Consider the following 20589-nt stretch of genomic DNA (forward strand, 5'->3'; position numbering starts at 1 on the left):
CAGCAGTTAGCTCAGGGCTACTCTTCCTCAAAAAAAAAAAAGGGGGACCTTACACAAATTGATTACTACTTTAAATGTCCTGGCCTCAGAACCTGGCTTTGAGCTCCAGTTCTACTGTGTGAGCCCAGCCTAGTTCTAACTTCTTGACTCTTGCGTCCCTTCATCAGTGATTCCTTCCTCACAAGCTTTTTGTAAAGGTTCTGTGAGGTGATGGTTATGCCTAACAAGAATCCTCAGTAGACGGGACAGCCCGCTTCCAGACCTACAAAGCCCGAGCAAGGCCGGGGCCCCTTCTCGCTGCTGCAGGTTTTAGAGTGAGCACCACAGAAGACCATTTTCATTTGGGTTGGAGGTGAGTGGGTCAGAAACCTGGAGAAATTAATCATAGGTATTCCGTTAGCTTTCTGCTCTGCTGCATTGCTGTTAGGGGTGGGTTTTGGTTTTGGTTTTCACTTTCTTTTCCCTTTTGTAAAAGAGTACTTTTTACTTTTTGCTCTTGTGAATTTGAAGAAATAGTATAGTCCCGCATACCTTTCACCCTTGTACCCCCAGTGATCACATCTTACATAACTATACGATACCCAAATCAGGAGATGGGCGTTGGTCCATTACTGGCAATCTGATGTTTGGGGTTGATGTGGCCAGTATAACAAATTACCACGTACTTGATGGCTTAAAGAAAACGAGTTCATTTTCTCCCGGTTATGGGGGCCAGAAGTCCGAAACTCTTACGCTGGACTGAAATGAAGGTGTCAGCAGAGCAGTGCTCGCTCCCGAGGCCCTGGGGGAGAACGTCGTCCTCAGGTCTGGAGCTACTGGTGGCTGCCGGCCTGCCTTGGCTTGTGGCTGTGTCACTCCGATCTCTGCCTCTGGTAATACTGCTTTTTCTCTTTGGTGAGATCTCGCTCTGCCTCTCACAAAGAAGCTCATTACTGCATTTAGAGCCCACCCAGATGATCCAGGAGCATCTCCCCATCTCAGGATCCTTAACTTGGTTGCATCTGCAAAGTCACTTTTTTTTTTTTAGGAAAATTAGCCCTGAGCTAACTACTGCCAATCTTCCTCTTTTTTGCTGAGAAAGACTGGCCCTGAGCTAACATCCATGCTCATCTTCCTCTGTTTTATACGTGGGATGCCTACCATAGCATGGCTTGCCAAGCGGTGCCATGTCCGCACCCGGGGTCTGAATTGGCGAACCCTGGGGCCGCCGAGAAGCGGAATGTGTGAGCTTAACTGCTGCACCACGGGGCCGGCCCCTGCAAAGTCGCTTTTGCTGCATGTGAGGTAACTGCATAGGTTCCAAGTATTAGGACTTGATGTCTTTGGAGGCTGTTCTTGAGCCTACCATGCCAGGCCACAGGCCTGCCTGAGGCAGCACCAGGCATTATCATGCACACCTGTGTATGTGGGAGAGCGCTCTGCAGTTTTATCTCCTGGATAGATTGGTGGAACCCAGCCCCGTGGCCAAGTGGTTAAGTTCATGCACTCTGCTTTCGTGGCCCAGAGTTTCACTGGTTTGGCTCCTGGGCGCGGACGTAGCACTGCTGATCAGGCCCCGCTGAGGCAGCGTCCCACAGAGCACAACCAGAAGCACTCACAACTAGAATACAACTATGTACTGGGGGGCTTTGGGGAAAAGAAGAAGAAGAAGAAGAAAAAGATTGGCAAGAGACATTAGCTCAGGTGCCAATCTTTAAAAAAAAAAAAAAGATTCAGCACAGCTCATCACCACCAAGGAGCTCCTGGTGCCACTCTGGCTCCTGGCTGTACCTGGCCCTAACCCCTGGCCAGCATAGGTTCTTCGTTTAATTCTGTCATTTCAAGAATGTTACACCAATGGAATCCAACAGTATGTCACCTTTTGAGACTGGCTTTCTAAACTCACTATTACGCCTTGAGACTTAAATTGTCAGTTTGAGGTTGTTAGAGCCCTTTCTTGTCTCCCCAGCTCCCAGGGGATGAACCTACCCCAGGAAGAGGTGAGGCCCACTTCAGTCTCTCTGGGTGTGCAGTGATTTTTGATAAGGCTCTGGCAAAGCCTCAGAGCTCCCGGTGGAAACTGCTGAGTTGAGGGGAACTGGGGCTCACACTGGCTGAGGTGGGCTTACATCTCATTCCTGCTCCAGGTTCAATAAATCCACCTTGGTGCCTTGAAATGGGCCGTGGTGGGAGTCTTTACCACGGAGAGGCTACAAATAGGGGTGCTTTTTTTTTTGAGAGTCAATTAACTATTTTCTAGGAAATCACTAGACAAATCATATCTCTAATGGCTGGACGCAAAAGATGGAGAGAGATGCCATGGGTGGGGGGGGAGGTTGACTATGCCCCCCGCCCTGAGGGGCTTGAAGCGGAGGGGAGGTGGGGACTGGAGACTTCGATGCTTTGAGAACTGCCACATGGAGTTGTTGACAAGGCCCCTCCACACGCCACTAACCTCCCTCGCTGCCGAGGGGAGCGTTTTAGTGGGGAGTTTTAGTGGGTTGAGTACGGTCCCTCTAAACTCATCCCCACTTGGAATCTCAGAATGTGCCCTATGGAAGAAGGGTCTGCAGTTGCAATTAGGTAGATTAAGATGAAGTCAAGACTGGATTACTGTGGGCCCTAATCCAATGACTGGTGTCTTTAGAAGAAAAAGAAAACAGTCTACACACGCACGGTGGGGAGAAGGCGGAGAGGGGAATGACACATCCGCCAGCCAAGGAGGAGCACGTATTCCGGCCACAACCAGGAGCTGAAGAGACATGGACGGGTTCGTCCCTAGATCCTTTGGAGTGAGTGTGGTCATGCTAACACCTTAAGACGCCCAGCCTCCAGAATTGTGAGAGAATACGTTTCTTGTTTTACGCCACCTCGTTTGTGGTACTTTGTTACCACAGCCCAGGGAAACTTCATGTAGTGGTCACGAACCCCGTTGAGCCCCCAGCACTGCTGTCCCCCAGCACTGATAGCCCGTGCCCGCAGAGATACAAGGGCTGGAGGATTAGAGGAGGGCGAGCAATGGGATGCCGCTGACACTGATGTACTTACAGTGACCAGACGGACACAGACCAGCCCGCACTGCCGCAGCGCCCTCGACACGGGTGCACACGTTGACGTATTTATACAAGGCCAGGACCCCCTCTTTTCTTGCGGGACTTACTTGGGTGTAGTAATTAAGCTGCTTTTTTCCAAGGCTCGGGGAGAAGGAAGAGAATTTCCAGTGCAGAAAGTAGACAGAGCTGATAATCCTTTGGTCTGTGCTGCTCTCCTCAGGTCTGCGCGGGCTCCCTCCTGATCTTCACTTTCATCCCGTCTTCACACCATGCGTCCCCTTCCCCAGCGTTGACCCACTGTAACAGGTACTGGATACGTGTGTTTCTCCCAAAATGTGTCATTTTGTGGGGGATTGTGTTCTTTATGTAAATGGAATTATGCTTTAGACTTTATGTTCTGACTGTACTTGACAGTTTTTCAAAGATCTACATATGTAGGTTGTTGCGCACATATAATTCATTGTTTCTAAACGGAATCACAGTCTGCATCCACCATGTTTTGTTTAGCAGTTTGTCTAGTGTGGGCACCAAGCTGCCCCCAGCTTCCCACCACCACAGACGATGCTGCTTGTACCCGTCCTCATGCCCGTCCCCTGGGGGCCTGGATGGGAGCGCCTCTCCTGGCTCCTAAAGCGAGCTTATGCTTCGTTCTGCTGAGTGTTGCCGTTTTGTTCTTCAGAGTGGTTCTAGTATTGTGAAAATAAATGAAGGCCACCCAAGTGAGAGCCAACTCAAGCCATTCTTTCAGGGCTTTGCTACAGTAGAGGAGTCAGCCACCATTGCTAGTATTTGGCAGAGACTCAAGGCAGTCGGGATGGGAAGCTTTGTGGTGGAAAAGAGAAGGTTTGCGTGTGCCCCGTTTGGAGGTGGCCGGCCTGGGGAAGCCACTGGAAGCAGGGCATCTCCTGTGATGGTTTGCAAGCTTATTTGTCTTTCTCTGGTTGGTCCTGAGTTGGAAATGGGAGCGATAATAGGGAAGCTGGTAGTCGTTGAGCAAGTCTAACTGGGCCAGTTGCTGCAAAGGTGGTCATTTGGCCTCTGGGGCTAATTGCCACAGAAGCTGTTGGTCAGAGTTCTGTTGTCATATATGGTTTGGCCATTGTCATTTGTGTATGCAACTGGGGCTCCTACTCCCCTGCATCCTCACTCGTTGTCTAATTTTTACCAATACAATGGATGTGAGTATCCCATTGTTTTGATTTGTGTTTCTCTAATTAGTGAAGCTGAGCATCTCTCCGTGTATTTCTTGGTCATTTTAGAGTCCACCCTCTGTGAAGTGCTGATGCCTATCATTTGCTCTTTTATCAGCTAAAAAAAACTTTCTCTCCAGTTGCTCCCACTCTCATCAGCACTGGGTGTGGCTTTACATTTTCATCATTCACATTTCATTCTCTAATCCACCTAGAATCCATTTTCATGTACAGTTTAGGGCGGGAATCCAGTTTTATTTATTGCCAGATAGTAAGCCAGTTTGTCTGACTCTATTTTTTAAAATCTGTTTCTAATTCTCTATTCTGTTCCATAATCTGTTTTTATGAAATTTATAATTTCTACTTTTTCCAAGAAAGAAAGGAATACAATGATTTAAAGTATGATAAGTGTTAATGTTACCACCTAAGGGGGGGTCCTCTGCTCACAATAAGACATGCCATTCATCAGGAGGCAAGGTGGTAGGAAAGAAAGGGTTTTTATTACAGCTTGCTAGCAAGAGGGAAGATGGCTGACTAATGTCCAAAGAACTATCTCCCAGGACAAAGACGACAGGCCACTTGTATACGGGGCTGGTCTATGGGTGGGGCCTCCATCTGATCTCCAGGTGGGGCAGACATCTGGTCCCCATTCCTGATAGTCCTTTGTTTTACTGGATACAGAGACTGGAGCAACGTCCTTTCTGTTGTCATTGATGATGGCTATCAGCTTAGGCTCTCTGCCTGGGGGTCATCACATTCCTAAGGAACTCAAAAGAACAAAGTTATCATCTTAAAGCAGCTGGGAGGGGCCACAAAATCTACAGAGCGCATCTGGGCTAGTCAGAGGTCACTCGAAGTCACAATATGGTTTCTTTTCTACAATATGGCTTACCTTATGTCGACCCTGTGTTGAGCTGGTATCATTAAGGGGATTTCAGGCTAGAAAAAAGGGAGGCGGACTGAGTCCCCCAGAAAACTGCTGTAAGGAAGGCAGAGGAGGCATGGGCTCCAATTTTTTGTTTTTATTTTTTGCCACAAAGCAAAAGTTATAAAATTTTATACACATGAAAAATAAAAACAATCTCTGATTGTGCCACCTTGAGGAGAGGCCTGACACTGCCGGTCACCCACCGGGTGAGCCCAGCTCCACCCCGTCTCCCCAGGCAGGAACCATCCAGGTGAACTGAAGGTCCCTCGACTGCTCTGTTTGAGTGTGGGGTGAGGGATGACAGACTCAGAATGACGGTGACATTTATGACCTAGAAGGTTGTTGGTTTCATTACAACATTGCCCTTCTTTAAAAAAAAAAATTATACAAACAGCTCCATTGTTGAAAATTTGATAAAAGCAAAATACTCCTTTTCTCATCCATAAATTTTATTTATTGGGCTTGTAGAATAGAAAGCATGACTTTTATTTTTATTGCTGTAACATTGGTTTATAACATTATATATAAATTTCAAAAATACGTTATTATATTTTGACTTCTGTGTAGATTACGTCACGTTCACCACCCAAAGACTAACTACCATCCATCCCCACACACAGGAGCCTAATCACCTCTTTCACCTTCCTCCCTCCCCACGTCCCCTCTGGTAACCACCAGTCCAATCTGTTGCTTTGTGTTTGTTTGTCATTGGTTTTATCTTCTACTTACAGTGAGATCAGAAAGCATGTCTTTACATGCTGTTGTATGCCGCATCATCTGTGGAACCAACCTGCCTTTGTTGGACATTGGGGTTGTTTCTTCCCTGGAGTCAGCTGAGCTCACGGGAAGCCTGGTGAGTGATGAGGATCAAGGCTGCCCCAGGGAGAGAAGCCCAAGGCTCCTGCCTACATACTGATCCACATCATCCTCCAGGAAGCATAGGACATCCTGACTTAATCCGATCTGATTCTTATCTAAAGTTATAGAACCACGCAATAACCAGACCCCACCTGCACTGATACCATTTTAACGATTTTTTTCATGATCTTTCCTGTCTTGTAAAGAAATAACTAACATACCCATGCCTTATAAATTTAGCCCTGCCCTCAACCCATTGCAGCTCTTCACTGCCCACGGGCCCTGTCCCCATACCTGCAGCTCTTCACTGCCCGTGGGTCCTCTCCCCATGCCTGCAGCTCTTCACTGCCCATGGATCCCGTCCCCATGCTGCAGCTCTTCACTGCCCGTGGGTCCCGTCCCCATGCTGCAGCTCTTCACTGCCCATGGGTCCCGTCCCCATGCCTGCAGCTCTTCACTGCCCATGGGTCCCGTCCCCATGCCCGCAGCCCTTCACTGCCCATGGGCCCTGTCCCCATGCCTGCAGCGCTTCACTGCCCGTGGGTCCCGTCCCCATGCTGCAGCTCTTCACTGCCCATGGGCCCTGTCCCCATGCTGCTCCATGCTATTTTCTGAATGAAAGAGCACTACTGTCAGACCTTGAGAGTCCAAGAAATCTTTCTTTCAACTCCTCAACTCACTGAACCCGCATCACTGAGGACCAAGGAGGGGAGAGTGAAGGCAGCTGAACCTCCACTGCGAGGTAGACATGGGGGCGTCCACCCATGCCTCTCTCACCACCACTGAAGTCTGTGCTGTTACCCCATTCTACAGAGAAGGAAGTGAAAACTCATACATGCTACTTAACTTGCTCAGATGTACAGAAGTAGATAGCAACATGGATGATCTGAAATTCTACATGGTTGTCTACACATCTTTTTCAAACTTATGTTATTTTTATTTGAGTACATTGCCTCCAGGGTTTAGAAATTTTTAAATTTTAATTGTGGTTACAATTACGTAACATTAAACTTACCATTTTTGTTTGTTTGGTTTTGTTTTTGCTTTTGGTGAGGAAGATTGGCCCTGAGCTAACATCTGTGTCAGTCATCTTCTATTTTGTATGTGGGGTGCCACCACAGCATGGCTTGATGAGCAGTGTGTAAGTCTGAGCCTGAGATCCAAACCCATGAACCCCAGGCCACCAAAGCGGAGCCCATGAACTTAACCACTATGCTGCCAGGCCGGCCCCTTATTTAAACTTTTGAGATAATAAAACAGTCCAGAAGTGGAGAGCTTTGTGAAATGTTCATTCTTGTTTGGTAACCTGATGATTAAAGAATAAAATAAGCAAGAGTGCTCAATAACACACTTGAAGTCAGGGAGCCTGCGCTGTCACCCGCAGACACAGCTGAAGTTTCAAGGGTGTCTGGATGACATCAGGAGCCATCAGAACCGCTTCAACAGACCAACCTCTAAATGAGCAGCCCTCCCCTCTAGGCCACAGGGTTTAGAAAAGACCTGTTTATTCTTTGAACATTCACGTGGATACTGTAGAGATGGCAGTCTTGCATCACTTCTCTGAAACTTCGTGCCTTCCTTCATGATTTCCCCAGTCTTTTTCCCAGTGCCTGAAGGATTTCCTAAAAAGTCTGAATCGTCCTAGGACAGTTCATGTAAAAGCTGGCCTGTTGCATCAGCAGTTCATAATGAAATCGGCGGCCGTCTTTCTCTCTCTTCTAACACACTATCCAAACAAAACTCGTGCAAATCAGAGAGAGAGGCAATATTTCTGGGTCTTCTTATTTCATAGAAGAGAGGGCATGCCAACCAAGATGTCTTTAGATATGAACCTTTGAGTTGCATGTTGTGGAGAGAACCATTGGCAGCCCAACACCTCCTCCACGTAGGGGACAGGCTGCAAAGGAAGGCCATGGAAGCAGTGGTCTCCAGGGCACACGGATGGGTGGACCAGATGCCGCCAGGGGTGGGGCTCGCAGTGGAGGTGTGTGCGCACAAGCGAGTGGAGTGGTGCAGGTCATGGTAAGGAGGGCGGGCTGGGTGGCCAGGCGGCTGCCTGTGCTCAGGCTGAAGCCAACCGGGTACCGCGAGGTCCCAACAGCAGCATAGCAGCCTCCTCGAAGGCCTCGTGGATCTGCCTGAGTTCTTTTAAAGAAAAAATTTTGTTCTAAAATGTTTTATTGTCAAGTTACTTCTGCCAAGCTTTGTGCATATTTAACCTCCTTGGGCTTACAGCTCCTATACAAATAAAATGGAAACAGACTTACATCTGAACTACAAACAAAGTTGCAAAACCCATGAAATTAAAACCATTAATATAACCTTATCCACAATGTTTTTTTCCCGGAATTTAATAGTTGCTCACAGTGTGGCTGTGGTCCCATGCACTCCAGAACAGGCTCTTGAATTATGCTGTCTTTGGGAGACCTCATTCTCACGGGGCATTTCTCTCTTCACCAACCGGGGAGCCTTCCTTCCCTCATCGTGCCAAGACAGAAACAGCTCTGATGCTGAGCCAGATGCCTAGAAGATGCTGACATCAAGCTTTTTTCTCATCCTCTTCAAAGTAAAACACAAAATTAAATTGTCCCTGAGAACACGTGGACTCCCCCAGATCCTTTGTTTCAAACATTCTGAACCCTGCTAGCAAATTTTCAAGAAATTTACACAGCAAGATTTGCTGCAAGAAGCGGTGGTCCTGCCCCCTCCAGCCCCAGAGCCCCCTCAGCTCTGCGGGGGCCTGAGCAGCAGACGCTTCTGTGTTCTGAGCAGAGCCCAGGTGCACCCGGGGTGGAAGGCTCACGGGCCTTTAGGGACATTAGTCATGGTCCGTTCCTGCTCCCAGTGGTTCCCAGTTGGGGCAGGCTGCCCAGTAATAGGGCTCCCCAGACTCGGAGACAGCTCTGCTGGGAGGAAAGATGCACGTCAAACTCTCTGCTCTCCAGGAATTTAAAGCTCTGTATGTGCTCAAGAGACAGCCGAAACGAGTTTAAAAATTAAGTCAAGGCAACAAAGATCTTAGAGAGGCTCTGAGCAATTCTCCCTTCCCTCATCGCACTGCATCATCCAGCCTCTCTGGGCCGGCAGTTCCCTGGATGTTGTGTTCTCTCCTCTGCTCCCTGTGCTCTTCCCGCTCCTGCTGAGTGCTTCCTCCCAGCTCACCTGGAAATTCCCGCCACTGAGCAGTTAGCTTCCCCGCTCCAGGAAGCTGTCTCTGACGCCCAAGGCTAGCTCAGTGCCTAAGACCACAGGCCCTTTGCCTCTTTGAGCCTCAGCCTGAGGCCGGCAGGCACTCAGTGAGGGACCCGGTTGGCGAGACCTGGAAGATTGAGGTCCCCTGTCGACAGACAGCGGGGCCTGGGCTGGAGCTTCTTAAGTGCCGTCTGAGGGCAGGGCTGGTCCCAACCTGGCCAGATGCTGAGAGTCAGTTGGCCCCACCAAAAGCCTGCCAGCCAAGGGGGTCTGAGAGTGACAGCTACCAGTTTCCTAGCCAAGCACTTTAAAAAGTAGATCCGAAAACGGGAAGGCCATGCTCTCACCCGCATTCCCAGTCTGCTTTCTCCAAATTCCACAGGAAATTGCCCCTAACTGTCTGAGGGGTTCGGGAAAGTGTTCAGTTTTCCAGGTAATGACTTTGTCCCTGCCCCAGAGACTGTGCGGTCCCCTCCCGGCTTCCTGTCTTTTCCCCTCTCCCTCCACCTCCCTGCTCAGCCTTGATTGCATCTCATGGAGCCGGGACAAGAAACCAGAATGAGACTAGCTCCAAGTGGAGCGTCCCAGCAGTGTCTGTGTGCAGAGGAGGCAGCTGCAGGCGAGGACACTGCAACCTTGCCCAGACCTGCCGCCAGCCTGGCAGGCATGAGTGCTAGCGACGCTGGAGAGGCCAAGCTGGCCCGTCACATGAGGGCCCTGGACATCGCAGGCTTCTGTGAAAGCCATGAGACTGTTTTCCAGCAGAAAGAACCCAGTTTGGTGCGACTGAAGTGAAGGCAGCTCTGCTCGGCCGCGGGTTATCAGGGATCGGAAAGCGCTTCAGCACAACAGGCTTGGGCTCAGCTCGCTCCGCTGGGTCACCATGTGATCCGGGGACAGAGCCGTGGCTCCCAAGTCGGTGGTTGGCACCACATTGTTCTTCCTGACTTCCGAAGGCAGACTCCTAGCTTTCAGGCAGCAGGTTTACTGTTGTATGCTCTTCCAGAACATTAAGTTTGTGCCCAGTTCCTGGTGCTCACAAACGTGGACCCAAATCAAATAAGCTCACACATGCAAATTATTCTGCATACTGAGTCGTGTGTGGATTTATATAAAAAGTGTGAGGCATGGCTGTTGACTCGAATTGTAAAACAACAACAGGAAAGTCCAGAAGCAGTCGCCACGGAACAGTCGCTGGGCAGGCTTGAGGAGAGGGTGTAACATTTCTGTCTCCATTCAGGCTGCTGCCCCTTCCTGCTATCCTTTCTGATGCCGGGCTCTGGACGGAGGTGGCAGGGTGGCCTCAGGAAACGAGGACCTTCTAGTAGCAATGGATGGAGGCCCCTTCACAAGCCCTTCGATTAGAAATTTCTATGTAGGGAATGCTGTTGGAGTGGACTGTGGCACCTTGACACCCAAGGATCCCAAAGGGGAAATCACATTGCATGGTTGCAGAGGGGGTGGGGGCCATGGACGTGGGTCCACGGGACCTCGGCGAGGGGATTGTGCTGGAGACAGATGCTGGCAGGGCAAGAGGCTGAGGCTGGAAACCTGAGTCATACTGCTAGAGCGTCACCTCCTGTTCATGCTTAATGGCACTATTCTTTATGCGAACATCACAAGTGTATTTATTTTAATCCTTTTTTAGATTGTTCTAGTGGCTCTGCTTCTTCAGGAGTGAGTTCTCCCCTTTAAGGATGTAGATGGTACTAAAATGGTGTCTGTCGGGCTTCCTCACAGGTGTTATGGTTCTTTCTCAAGAGATTTCTCCTCACGTGGCTTGTCTCCGCTGGGGCATCTCCACTTGGTTGCCTCCGCTCAGCTCCTGTTTTGGGTTCCCTGAGTCTAGACAATTTTTTCTTTAGTGGATTGGCTAGGATTTTGCCAGCTTGAACACTCAGGTCCCACATGTATGTGACACAGACTCAGGATTCCAGCGGGATTCCAATTTTGTGGTTCCAGCATGGGAGGGCTGACTCCATCTTTTGGCTAAGAGAGGAAGGACATTCAGATTCCCATTTGTGGATGGGCAGCTGATCCTGAGTCTGGTTCCAGCTCTTCTTTAAATGCCAGGGCTGTGGGCATTTTAACTCTGGCCCTTACAGCCTGTGTCTGTCCCTGGCCCTTCCACGGCCTGTACAACCTCAGCTACTGCTCTGTGTATCTCACACCTGAGGAGTCCCCTTTTCTTGCCTTTGAGACGTGTATTCTTAAAATATTTTGTACTCAAATATTTTAAATAATATTCTATCTAGTATTTCTATGTATTAGGCATGGATGTTAGTGTTTTAGAATGGGTCCAGTCTACCATCTCGACCTAAATTTTTAACTAGAAGTTATTTTTAGTAAAATATTGATTTTTTTACATTAATTTTGTAAACAATCTCTTTACTCACCTCTTTTATTTTTCTGGTAAGTTCAAGCAGTTTCTGGGTTTTTTAGCTGTGCAATCACGTGATCTGTGAACAGTGAGTTTTACAACCCCCTCTCTACTAGTTACATATTTGATGGAGTCGTTGTCTAATTGACTTGGCAGGAACTTCTAGAACAATATTCGATGATAGTGGTACTGCCAGGCACCCCCTGTACCAGACTTTATGAGAAATGTTTCTAGTGTTTTAGCCTTAAACACGTCCTGGCCTTGGTCTTGAGAAATAGGTTTTCATTAAGATAAGGAAAGACTCCTCCATTTTTGTTTTATTAAGAGGTTTATAAGAAATAGAGGTAGAAATTTTATTAAATGCATTTTCAACATTAATAAAAGTAATCATATAATTTCTCTCCTTTGACTTATTTAAAATTAATTTATATTCCTAAATTTCCTAATATGGAGCCATCCCAGCTTCTTAAAATGAACCCCACGTGGTCTTGGTGTGCTATTCTTTTTTTTTTTTTTTTTTTTTTTTTTTTTGGTGTGCTATTCTTTTAATGTATTGCTGGTTTGATTTGATATATACAATTTATATGTGATTTGTACATATATGTATAAATGTTTATAGAACTTTTTTCTTTTTCATTTATATTCACAAATAAAATTGGTCTGTAGTTTCGTCTTTATTAGGTTCTTGGATTAGTGATTTGTTGATTTTGTAAAACGAATTAAGGTATTTCCTTTATTTCTCTATGCTCTTAAACAGTTTAAACAGTATCAAAAATATCTGTTCATTCAGTATTCAAAAGAGTCACATGTGAAATAAGCTGGGACTAGAGTTTTTGAGAATTTTCTAGTTTCTTCTGTGTTGTTAATTTGTTTGGGTTTTCTTCTCTCTCCGGTCCAGTCTTGGTAATACGTATTTTCGTAGAAGGTCGTGGTTCCCGGGTTCTCAGAGGGATGGACGCGGCTGAGTGACCGCCTCCCTCCCGCCTTTCCGCTGTCTGTGAGGTGTGTCTATATCCCGATATTGTGTTTTTCTGCTTTCTCCTTTTGTTTCTTCTTTAGGCTCCTGACACCTACATTGTTTGGTATCCAGCTTTTAGATTTATAAATTCAATTCTTTTGTTTTCTTAATCGTTAGTTTCTGATTTTAACTTTTTTGCTTCCATACTGTACTTTCTTTGGGTTTATTTTGTTCTATTTCTAACTTCTTGAGATGGGTGCGTCCCTGTATTTTTTCTGTAATGGCAGGTGCTCTAAGTGAATCTCCCTCTGAGGGAGTGGATATGCGCCATCTCTTGACCTTCCAGGATGTCCCACCCAGCAGAGATGGCCTTTTGCGATTTACTTAATTTCCACGGTATTCAGGTGCCTTAACCCGGAGGACTAGATAAGAACCCTGGGTGAGATCTGGGTGGAGACTGTAGGAAAATACCGTGATGGCAGAGGAACCACTGTGAGCTCGTGCTCAGAGGCAGTGGAAGGACAGAGGAGTCGTCAGCTGTTCAGAAGCCAGACCACTGGACCTTGATCCAAGGCTGGAGTTCGGAGATTTTCTGTGGGCAGTGGGGAGCCATCGATGGCTTTCGTCTGGGGCAGGGTGCCATGAGCTCAGAAGGGGCTCAGCCAGGTGCCAGGACCAGGGTGTCAGACGCAGTGGACGGGGCAGGACAGCAGGCACTCCTGCGAGTGCCGTGCTCAGTCGGGAGCGTCAGGGCGGAGCCGTGGGAGTGGAGGTGGTGTGGACGAAAGGAATCACAGAAGTCCTGAGGGTTCCACGGGAGAGGAGGGAGAGAAGGAGAGTCGAGGATGGGACCTTTCAAACGAATTTAGAGAGGAGCTGAGACGAGACCTGCAGAAGGAGACCAGAGAGCAGAGTCACAGAGGCCGAGGGACAGAGCTGGCATGGGTGGAGGGGCAAAGAAAGGTGAGGAGGAGCAGCGCTGGTGAGGACCCCTTTCTGGAGGGCTCCCTCAGGCTCAGGGCTGACGAGCGCAGGAGTGTTACAGGGCAGAGCGGAGGCATTGAGGGGACCTGGGTTCTGGAAGGAATGGCTCTTCAGATCTTCTCATTTTATTCAAATTACAAACAGAGTATTAGAGAATTGCTGTCGCTGTTGTTGGGACTGGGAGGTCAAAGTTCACCTTTCCTAGCTGGGTAGCACAGATTCAGCAGAAAATAGTGACCGGGGCTTTCTCTAGATAACAGATTTTGTCAGAGACATCAAACTAGATGAAAAACACAAAAACAGGGAATATGTCCTCCATTTCAGAGAAGGTTTGCTCCAAGTTTCCTTTAAACAGGTCTCTCCTAGGGTGTTGAAAATATTGTTCAGAGGCTGGCCCTGTGGCCAAGTGGTTGAGTTCGCACACTCCGCTTCAGTGGCTCAGGGTTTTGCTGGTTCGGATCCTGGGCGTGGACATGGCACCGCTCATCAAGCCATGCTGAGACGCTGCGCCACATGCCACAACTAGAAGGACCCACAACAAGAATATAAAACTATGTACTGGGGGACTTTGTGGAGAAGAAGAAGAAAAACGATTGGTAACAGATGTTAGCTCAGGGCCAATCTTAAAAAAAAAAAAGAAAATATTATTCAATCTACAAAGATTGTGGCGTACTGAGCTTTCCATGGAATGGCACGTAAACATGCCTTGCAGGCCCTCAGTACACGTTAGCCATCCCCCCTCTCGCTCCCAGCCGTTTCTGGGCGAATCAGGCCTGGTGTTCGTCACAGGGAGCTGTTATCTTCCTGCTCAGAAATTAGATTAGGCCTTCTTGCCTGGGCCAGACGCGGCTGTCTCTCCCAACCAGAGGCCGCGTGCTCACCTGCACTGCTCGACCTTTCTGCCAGCGTCAGCACTCACGCAGCCAGGCCTGCTCATTTTGCCTGTGTCTGCAACAGCGAAATTACTTTGGAAGCTGTGGGCAGGCCTCCTGCTTCCAGACGGCACGCAGACCGGGAGGCGCGTGGAAAAGGTCACCGGTCCACAGGCAAATACTCGCACAAACCGTGGAGGCTCTGCGAGGACCGGGAGGCCAACTCAGATCGTGGGCACCTATTCTAGCCCGATGATGGAGTCAAGGCTAACCAGGGCCAGAGGGAGAGGGAAGATGGAGGAGAAAGACCCAATGGCTCCCATGGGGCCAGTGACTAAAAGTTAGTGTCAGGAGAGCCGTGACCGTGCACTCCAGTGGCATCATTGTGTTATGTGGTTATGAGGGATGGGAGTTTCCCACCGCAGGGTTATTTTTAAGCAATCAATAGGTGTCCAGGCCCCCCAGCCCCGAGCCTCCCCAGCTCTCTCCTCCCTCAGATGGGCCACCTGAGTCCAGAGAACTGAAACCATCTGCACCACACAGCGACTGTCCATGTTAACACGACTTTCCTATTCTGTTGTCTCCATCGACATAACTTGACTATTGCAGGAAACTCTGGCCCAGAAGATGAAAGTTGAAATAACTCTCGTTTATTCCTGGAAGTTTCCAAAAAACTATTTAAATGATCATCGAACGGTTCAACTCTTCAACAGAAAACGTCAAATGACAGTTTACTCCTCAAGACTCTGAGCTCCTCGCCTTAAAAATGCTCCCCTTGCTGTGGCCACTGATGCTGAGCTACGTTGTGGTCCTTGCCCAGTCCTGATCCAGCCCGCATTGGAAGACCTGCTTACACCAGACTCCGAAGCCTCGTACACACTCCCCTCCACCACTCTGCTGAGACTCACTCTACTGAGAAAAGACTGAAGCGGCCGCGTCTCATCAGCAGGCTGTTCTGGTGTACTGTGGGGAGGCAGCCTTCCACAGCCTCACCTGTCATCTCAGCCTCTCCCAGGTCCTGGAGCCTGTCCTGACTCTGGACAAAGGGGATGTGGGTTGGAGGGACTCGTCCAGCAGGACAAGGGCCTCAGTCTTACATTCAGCATACATGGCCCTGGGTGATCCGGGCTGGGTCTACATGTTAATTCAATTTATTGCGTCTACCATTTTTCAGGTCAGAAGCCAGGCAGTGGGAATTAAAAGCTGAAGCAATTTGAGGTCTCCTTACCTGCCCTCAGTCCACAGCTTAATGGGGAAGAGAGAAATAGAAACAGATAAAATACAACGTGTTATGTGCAATGACATTATATAGAGAGTTCTTCTTAAACAGTTTGTGGTTATGAACCAATTTCTGCCCCCAAATCCACTGCAGACCAGTACTTTTGTAAAACACCATTGTATTTGTTTTAATAATATTTTATTTTATTTTATTTTTTATTTTATTGGTTTCAAAATAATTTTCCCTCTACCCTTCTAGATTCTTGGCCGAGACACCCCTGTAATAAAAAGATTAACAGAAGAGAAACAAACAGAAGCTTAATAACATGTATACCTCCTGTATACATGGGAGAGACCCACGAACACTGAGTGGCTCTCTGAAATGGCCCACGCCATCGCCTTAAATAATGTCTCCAGCTAAAGACAAAAGAAAGACGTCAGAAGCCCCGATGACAGCCTGGACTTGTGACTGACGTCTGAAGTGAGTCGGGGGCGGTCTTTAGGATCTGACGCTGTCTCCGGGTAGACACCGTCAGAATTGAGTTGAACTGCAGGATGCCCAGCTGGTGTCAGAGAACTGCTTGGGTGTGGGGAAACCCCTCTCCTCGTCACTGGGGTTGGTGATCAGCATCTCTGTGCCCCCAGGGCCGGGCCTGCCCTGCTGCGCTGACCGGGGATAGAGATCACACCCGTGTGGTCCTCTCTGGGTGGGCAGGCAGGGCAGAGACAGGGCCTGGGCTCTGCTCCCTTCCTGCTCTGGGCCTGACCGCTGGGATCACAGGGGAGGGGCTCTTGGGACGGTTTCCTCCCGTAACTTTCCCTTCTGGGGAGAAGAGTGGAAATTTCCTCACTTCCAAGGCAACATGAGGATTGGAGAACGTCTCCCCCAACCCCACTCCACAACAGAATGGTGGTTTGCTTCGGAGCAAAAGCCCAGCGCTGCTTCCAGACCTTTGGGGAGTGAGGAAGCAGGATGTGGAGAGATGGGCAGACAGGAAGTCAGCGGGGCCCTCGGACACTGCTGGGCTCCCTCTGTTCCAGGCCGTCTCCCTCTGGGTTGGGAGAGGGGTGAAGGAACTGATTTGCAAGCACAGGGAATTCCTCCCGAGGGGCAGTGGAGGCAATGTGGGTTCAGACCACTTGCGCCCTGGACAGAAGGCTGCTTTCTTCCCTGGGAATCCTGAGCACAGCGGGTCCCGACCCCTCAGCTGTTCCAGTCCCAAACACTGTTTGTCTCCTCTGTGCTGGGCCACTGCAGGTCAGCCGCTGACTTAATGCTGGTCCCTGAAGCAGCTTTGTTCCCTCAGAAGTGTCCACCCGCAGCTGCTGGGGACCCCTCCCAAGCCTGGGTCACTCAAGGGAGCAAGAAGAGCTCTGGGTGTACGGCAGGCAGTGTGGAGTCGTCACAGAGCCAGATCTCCGGGCTTAAAATCCCAGACCTGCTGTTTACCAACTGTGTGGCCTTGGTTGAGTTCCTTAACCTCTCTGTGCTTCAGTTTCTTCATATGTACAACAGGGATAATTTAGTACCTATCTCTTGGGGTTATTGTGAGGAGTAAATTATTTCATACAACGCCCTTAAAACTCATGCCTGGGTACTCAGTGAAGGCAAGCTGCTGTTTTTATGGGTCCAGGTCTAGGGAAAAGGGTCAAATCTCTAGGGGAACGGGGAAGTGCTCTTCTGTGTATGGAGCTCTGTCTAAGGGCTAGCATGCTGTGGGCCTTCCTAATGAACTGCTCACAAGGACAGAGGAGGAACCGCCGTCCCCTACATTACAGCAGTCCAGCTGAGGTTCCACGCCTGGGACTGTCGGTTCCAGACCCCATGCCCTTTGCTGCCTCCCCCATGCTGGCCAGCCCCGAGAGAGACTGGGACAACATAGGGTGTTTATGGTATTGAGGGGTAGCTGCTCCTGGGGCCTCAGGGAAGGAACAAGGCTGCTCCGCTGAAGCCAGGGGTCGGCTTCTGTCTTCCTGCTCCTCGGTCCACAGGCTGAATCTGGCCTCTAGCAGCTTCTGAGCCCAGATACCCAGAAGGGACTGAATCTCTCTCCTTCTAATCCCAGCTCCAAAATTCCTGGGAGAGGGCCCAAGCAGTGTCCGATGACCATCCTTCAACGGCCAAGACCTAGTGTTCTCGTGGGAACGTGGCAGGTCCTGTGCAGTCACATGGGTGCTGGATGGGGCTGGGGAGGGGCTGCCCCGGAGAGGGGGAGCTGGTGGACAGTCCAGAGGTGTCTGCTCAATGGCTCGTTTTTCTCTTCGCTCTCCACCTTTGCCTCCGTGCACTCCTCCTTCCTGTACTTTTCCGTCTTGGCCTCTGTGCACGCGGATCCCGCCTCAACCTCACTACCCTCACGCTTCTCCCTCCCGAACCGCAACCCGTCGCCACTGCCTGAGACCCCACGTGTTTCTTCATCTAGGTTTCTCAGACATTTCAACGGTTCTGCCCTTATTTCCACACCAGGCCAGCTCGTAGGCTGTCTCGCTTTGGGACAGGCTGCCTTGTGGTGCAGAGCCTGCGTTCAGGAATCTGCTGGGGTGACACAAGGCCCCCCTCCAGCAGGGCCGTGGCTGGGTGACTCCACGTGGGCGTGGAACAGGGCGGTGCCGTGCGGAAACAGCCCTTATAGTGGCCACCGACAGGACGCTGCTTCCGAGAGCCTTCTCATACTTTCCCTCCCGGGCATCCCTTGAGACGGCCTGGGATGCTGAGGGCATTTGTCCAGCTCCTGCAGCAACAGAGACTCAAACGTATGACAGCTTAAACACATTAGAGGATTATTTCTCGTTCGCGTAGGAAGTGGGGAAGAGCCAGTCCAGAGTGGATTTGATGGCACTGTGGCGTTGGGTACCCGAGCTCCCTCTGACTTGCTGTTCTACAGTCCCTGGGGCTCTGGCCTCATCTTCACAGATCGAGATGCGTCACTACCACATTGCGGCCAACAGGAAGGGGACATGCGTCTCCCTTTCCTTGGAAAGCAGGAGCCAGAGTTGCTCACATTACGCGGCCACATCAAGCCACAAGAAGGCCTGCAGACGGAGTCACTAGTCTGGGTGGCCGTGTGCCCAGCTGAAAGTTGGGGAGTCTGTTTCTAAGGAGGAAAGGAAGAATAAATACTGGGGACAGTGCCTCCACCATTTTCCCATCACTCATCTTTGCCCCCTCCCCACCATCCTGTTGTCGTCACCTCCTGGCTCATCCCCACTCCTGATGCCTTCTCGTGGGGCTCTATTCCTCATCCCACTGATGCCCCCGTGGACGGGGCCCTACAGCTCCACCCCCAGGGTCCCCTGAGAACCTCCTAGCTGGTCGCTTGCCTTCAGCCCCTCTCTCTCCACCTCCCTCTGTGATCATTCTGAGGTGCAAATCTGATCATGTGGCTCCACTGTTTAGACATTCTTCAACGGCTCCCGCGGCCAAGAGCAGTGAGGTTTTAACCACAGATTTCTGAATCCCTGAAATTACATGCAAACTTTGCACGTGTGCATTTTTCTGAAGCAGGCTTCAGATTCTCAAAGGGGTCTGTGGTTCCCCCTCCAGTTCCACGCCGAAGTCCAAATGCTTTCTCTGAACACACAAACAAGACGTGTCTACCGACATCCCCCAGGTCTCCTCCCCAGCTCTTCCCTCACAGAACCTGAAGTCCCTCGGAGCTTCTCTCTGTTGCTCAGCGGGCACGCTCTGTCACTTCCATGTCCCCACACCCACCCTTCTACCTAGAGCACCCGGCGGACTCCTACGCATCCTTACGTCTTGACTCAAAAGCCACCGCTCTGTGAGGATCCCTGATGCCCTGTGGCCGAGCCAGTCTCCATACACCATTCGGACCTGCACCACACACCCTACTGTCAGCCTACGTCTCTCCTCCACCGACCCACGAACCCGGAGCGCAGGACCAGAAGAGACGGTCCCCCGGTGTCTGTGGAATGAGTGTCACTCGTGCCCGGCGCACGGGAGCGCTCTTTCTAGGGGCAGGTGTGAGCGCTGGTCCCTGCCCTACCCTTTCTCTCGGGTCTCAGCTCGAGGCAGTGGTTGGTGTCTGGTTCTTCCGACGCCCCTCGTCAGTGGTCCCTTTCATCTTGAGGCTTTCTGCATGCTTCCTCCTCGGCTCTTTGCCTGGCTAAGGCCTGCTCTTCCTTCAGACAGCCTGACTATCCGCCAGGAAGCCCTTGGGATCCTCGCACCCTCAGACAGGCCAGGCTCCCCTGAGCAGCCCCAGGGCACCTCGTCTTCCACAGTTACCACAAACCTTATACCGAGCCAAAGTGCCTTGTGCATCTTCCTTCCCTGCTCAGCCCAAGCTCTGCGTCCGCCCCGCCCACCAGCGCGGCCCCAGCCCCACACGCGGTACTTGGTGGAGGCGGGTAGCTGAGAGGTCTGGGTTAAGTGAGGGTTAGACGGATGAGTTTCTCAGTCATAAATCTGGTCTTCAATGGCCTCCACTGCCTTTAGAACAAAGCCTCACGCCGGCTGCAGGCACCTTGCGATCCGGTCCCCACGGCTTTTCAGCCTCCTCTCCTCCAAGTCCGCCCTCTGGTCGCAGCGTCTCAAACGGTATGCGGCAGTCCCACTGAACTGCAGGAGGGTCCCCACGTTCCAGCCTCGCAGTGCTGGTCCCGCTGCCTGGCACGCGCTCACCTCCCACTCCTCTTCTGATTCTGCCTAATCCACTAATCTTTCAGTTTGCAGTTCAGGTACCTCTTCCTCCAGGAAGCTTCCCTCGGCTTCCTGAGACCAGCTCTGGGGCCCTTTTGGGTGCCTCGGCAGTATTCTGGGCCTCTTTCTCACCATGCTATTTTCCCCAAGAGATGGTGAGGTGGCAGTCTGAACCATGTCACTTGACGTCTCTAATGCCAGCCCAGCGCCTGCACACAGTGGGCACTCCAGAAACGCCTGTGGAGTGAACTGTCACCTGGCCTCATTCCTCACTGTCAGCATATGGGTCCTGTCCTCCACAGCGGCGTGTTCACTCC

The sequence above is a fragment of the Equus quagga genome, chromosome 18, assembly GCF_021613505.1.
Source record: "Equus quagga isolate Etosha38 chromosome 18, UCLA_HA_Equagga_1.0, whole genome shotgun sequence".
Classification (NCBI taxonomy): Eukaryota; Metazoa; Chordata; class Mammalia; order Perissodactyla; family Equidae; genus Equus; species Equus quagga.